The sequence below is a fragment of the Eumetopias jubatus genome, unplaced genomic scaffold (assembly GCF_037043125.1).
Source record: "Eumetopias jubatus isolate StellerSeaLion01/CBP00866 unplaced genomic scaffold, mEumJub1_p1.0 scaffold_13, whole genome shotgun sequence".
Classification (NCBI taxonomy): Eukaryota; Metazoa; Chordata; class Mammalia; order Carnivora; family Otariidae; genus Eumetopias; species Eumetopias jubatus.
Window position 1 is genome coordinate 53,085,114 of NW_028274819.1, and position 5,192 is coordinate 53,090,305.

The following is a 5,192-nucleotide window of genomic DNA, read 5'->3' on the forward strand; positions in this document are numbered from 1 at the left end:
AAATGTTTCTCTATAATGTTCTAGGTAAAGTGACACAATTCCAGTGCTACAACCTAGTTCAGACCACCCCTTTAAGATGCCAGTTATCAACTTGGTGGATTTTATTTTTATATATATTCATATTCTTCTTCTCCCAGCCCAAAATTTGGGTCTGGCACAAATCAGTTAGAAATCTGGGTTTAAGTCCATCCTATGAACATTAATTCTTTTTGTGATAAGTAATCTACCTTACATTGAGTAATCAGGCCTCTTTCTGCTTTGGATTGGTGGTCTATCACAATATTTTTAGACAACACTTATTTCTCCTTGGTGTGAGATAGAATTGTATATTTTTTTAGTGTTCCCCTTAAGTCCCTGTCCCATCTATGTAATTCCTAGACTTTTGAGACCTCCTTAAAGATGTCCCATGTATCAGGGAAACATAGGAAACTATGCCAATTTGCAGAATCTAAAGTTCTGATCTGCTCCCCATAGTGAACAGTAAGAATTCAGGGAAAGAAAGTTGCTGCCATGTGCCAAGAACCTCATACTAATTTAATTTTTTCTTTATAATTATCCTTTGTAGTTGATACTCTCCCCATATTTTATATGGAAAAAAATGAGACATCAAGAGGTTAGGCTACTTGCCCAGATACAGAGTAAGAGAAAGGTCTGCGATGGGAAATCTGGTTTATTAGATGGCAAAGCTTGTGCTCTGAGCTGCCTCTGTGGTGCGGCCTCCAGGACATCTTTCCTGTCCTGTCTGTCCAATCTGTCTGTCCAATAAATCCACAGAATCTCACATTTGAGCTAAGGACAATGACTTCACATGTTATCACTTACTGGAATATTAAAGTACTTAATTCACAGAATTGCTGAAGTGGGTGAGTTAATGTAACAAAAACACTTGTGGAACATTTTGAAGTTCACAAAACTCATTTTTCTTTTCAGCACCCAATCAGTGGCTGACCAGGAAGTAAACAAACTTGTAAAAATTTATGTTGGAGCTAGAATTAGGAATCCCTGAGGATACATAGGGGCATTTTTATGCTTATTTGTCATGGAAATGTCTAAAATATAAATAGCAATTATAAGAATATTTTAAATGTGCATGGGCTTGTTTGAGACAATTGGGAATTTAGTGACGACTCACCCACTCTGGTATAGACTACAGATCCCAAAGAAGCCTTTTAGAAGGGAAATAATCTGGGATGGGCCTTGAAGAATGGGGGAAATTTGTCTAGGTAAAAACCAAAAAGGTGGTGACACCTCTCAGCAAAAACATGGTTGTGTGAAGAGTCACCATGGTGAGGATGGGGAGTCTGAGACTTAATATTGCTGAGATTCTGATGGGAAACAGCAGGATGGCAACCCTAAAACAGGACAGGACTTGAATTAAACTCCACGCTCTTGGGGTACCTGGGTGGCTAAGTCGGTTAAGCTTATTTTATTAGAGAAGCCAATGCTTCCTTAACAAAATAAAAGGCACCTGGGTTTCCTTAATAAAATAAAAGGCACCCCCACAGTTTCTTTAATAAAATCTGTAATATATCAAGTAGACATTCAGAATTCTTTATTATAGGTTCCACCAATTGCACAGGATGAAAATAAGAATCTAGTAGTCTACAGTTTTCAGAGACAATCTCTCTCACAAGAGTAAAAATCTAATAAGCATTCCTATCTCCTGGATACTCCACTGCCTGAAACATGTTCATGTCTAATGATGCCTGCTTGGTGCCTGGTTCTTTCTAGCTTACGGGCATTCCAGGGATGCAATCCCTGCACATCTGGCTCTCCATTCCCTTCAGCTCTATGTACCTGGTGGCTGTAGTGGGAATTGTGGCCATCCTGGCAGTGATAAAGGTGGAATGCAGTCTGCACCAACCCATGTACTTCTTCCTGTGTATGTTGGCTGTCATTGACTTGATCCTGTCAACATCTACCATGCCCAAACTGCTAGCCGCCTTCTGGTTTGGTGCCCACAACATTGACCTGGATGCCTGCTTGACCCAGATGTTCTTCATTCACTGCTTTGCCACTGTTGAGTCAGGAATCTTCCTTGCCATGACTTTTGACTGCTATGTGGCCATCTGTGACCCATTACGCCACACCTTGGTGCTCACTCATGCAGCAGTGGGTCTTTTGGGCCTGGCTGCCCTCCTCCGTGGAGTACTCTACATTGGACCCCTGCCCCTGATGATTCGCCTGAGACTGCCTCTTTACCGGACCCAAATCATTGCCCATTCCTATTGTGAACACATGGCCATAGTTACCTTGGCATGTGGTGACACAACAGTCAACAACTTATATGGAATGGGAATTGGCTTCCTGGTATTGATCCTGGATTCATTTGCCATCACCGCCTCCTGTGTGATGACTTTCAGCATTGTAACGGGGTTGGCCACCCCTGAAGCTAGGCTTAAAACCCTAGGGACATGTAGTTCCCACATTTGTGCCATTCTTGTCTTCTCTATCCCCATGGCTGTTTCTTCTCTCACTCACCACTTTGGCCATCATGTGCCTCCCCATATCCATATTCTTTTGGCCAACCTTTACCTCCTCATCCCACCCATCCTCAACCCCGTTGTCTATGCAGTCCACACCACACAGATTTGAGAGAGACTTCTCCTTGTCCACTCAACCCAAGTGACCGTTCTGCATCTGTGGGGCATACAGATAATGATGGCAGAAAAAGACTCTGACTGGGGAAGCCAGCGCACCAAACCAGAAGGCGGCTAGCAGTTTGGGCATGGTAGATGTTGACAGGATCAAGTCAATGACAGCCAACATACACAGGAAGAAGTACATGGGTTGGTGCAGACTGCATTCCACCTTTATCACTGCCACCCACGCAACTGGGTCTTACCTGAGGTGTGGTGATAAAAGTCTAAGAAGAATGCTAGAATATATTCCCCATAACTGTGGATTTTCTCAAAGTGGAGAGAAGAATATCTGAATGGGGAAATCAGGGTATGAGGTTGTTTGTGGTTTTTTTAAGATTTTATTTATTTATTTATTTGACAGAGAGAGATAGTGAGAGCAGGAACACTAGCAGTGGGAGTGGGAGAGGGAGAAGCAGGCTTCCCGCGGAGCAGGGAGCCCGATGCGGGGCTCGATCCCAGGACCCTGGGACCACGACCTGAGCCGAAGGCAGACGCTTAATGACTGAGCCACCCAGGTGCTCCAGGGTATGAGTTTTTATACAGTATCCCTTTTCATATTTGACATAAAATTGCAAAGCCACAGAAGTAGGATTATTTCTTTGACATTTTTGATAAAGGATTTCTAGCTTCTCTTTGGAGAATGTTTTGCGCAATTTGTAGATGATAAAATTATACTCTAATACCGTCTTGAAGACAGTTTACAAATTGTTAGTAAAGACTTGGAAAAATTCATCTGCACTGGCAAGCTTTTCCAATCTTTTTGGTTTGCCCCAGAAAACACCTTTCATTGAGGATGATGGCAATATGAATGTGAGAAATCTTAATCAAATAGTACTTGGACTGGGACTTTCCTGCCCACAGGAGTTAAAGTTCTCAAGCCAGGTTATTCCCCCATTTAAATAAATGGAAATGCAATATCTCACATTTCCTCTTAATAATTAACTGGGAGCAGGGAGGAGGAGACAGAAGGACACTAAGAGATTTTGTTTGGGAGGTCCTGAAATGGTCATGAAGTACAGTAGCCACATTGAAATAATAAAATGACAGAGGGAAGAAAGTAACAGTGTGGTAACTGACATGAAAGGAGTCGGGTAAGAATGGAGTAAAAGTCATGAGATTAAGTGGAAACGGAGTGATAGATACAAACCTTGAAACAACTTCAGATCTTTTTGGAAAATCCTTGATTCATACTTATTTTGTTATGATTTGACCCTTTTTATTTATTATCATAGAAGTTCTATAACAAGATAATTACTTCAGGTTAGAAACCTACAAGAATTTTGTGGTAATGCATGAAAAATAAAGCAACTACTCCCAATTCTAGTGATTCAGAATTATTGTATGTCCATTTTAGTTCTAAAATATTTTAGACTTCAAATCTAAAATGCTCATTTAACCTCAGTTTACAAACCATTACAAAATCTAAGATGACTTACCTAAGGTTAAAAAGAAATCTTAGTATTTTGAAAGTATAATCTAAAGAAGCCAATGATTAAGCCAGAGTAGTATTCAAACCTTATATCATCCAAAAAAAATGTTTAAAGGAAAACAAATTTGGAACTAGCTAGGGGTTTAAGCTAAACTTTATTTTTTTTAAAGATTCTATTTATTTGAGAGAGTGCAAGAGAGAGAGAGAGAGTGAACGAGGTGAGGAGCAGAGGGAGAAACAGGCTCTCTACTGAGCAGGGAGCCCGACGTGGGGCTCAATCCCAGGACTCTGGGATCATGACCTGAGCCAAAGGCAGCCGCCCAACTGACTGCCCCTAAGCTAAACTTTAGGAAAAGAGTTTGTGCTATTTTATTTCCTTAGAATCCTATACCTAACACTAAGGTTAGTTGGGGCATATTAATTTTTCTTTGTTCTTTTGGGATGAGGGGTGCTCATTCCCCCATTCCTTATCAAGGACTCTGGACTCCAGTGCCAAACTCAAGTTCACTTATTTTAGAAAGGTTATGTTCTATGAACGTAAATTTTGGTGCCAAATATAATCTACCTACTATTGTTATTTTTTTAATTAGGAGTTGATGAAAAGATACTATAGAAGTCCAAGACTTAAAAGTTTATTTTACAGAATTATCTCCTGTTCATAGCCCTGGACTTTGGAGAAAATAAAGAAAAATATTCAAATCCATCAGCGGCCCCAATGCTGAAGGAATTACAAGGAACCTTTGTCATGGGATAGTTCTTTGGCAAATTGCCTAAAGATTTAGGTATAAATCCATGATTTATACTACGTAAAGCATTAAGTGTGTATGGAGATCCAAGGCTTTTGTCCTGGGCTTTTATTCTGGGCTTAAATTGCATTTAGTAGGATTAGTATTAAGAAATTTCTAGCCAAATAATCTCAGAAATACTCCACTATGGTGTTTCTAGGTGATCTTCTGGGTCTACCACAGACCAAAATCAAATAACAACTATCTCCAGCTTCATCCCCCTATGTCATCGAATGATTGGGAGTAAAGAGGAGAAATACCATGTGGACGTGTGCTCCCATTCCAGCCAGGGACAACCGCCCATGACAACACCCAGACCTATGGGACTTAGGGTGT

General features: G+C 40.7%; 1 pseudogene; it reads left to right on the top strand.

The window, feature by feature from the left end:
* The first annotated feature begins 1,686 nt into the window (after window positions 1-1,686).
* On the top strand, window positions 1,687-2,718 carry LOC114218617 (olfactory receptor 52M1-like; annotated as a pseudogene).
* Window positions 2,719-5,192: the final 2,474 nt, after the last annotated feature.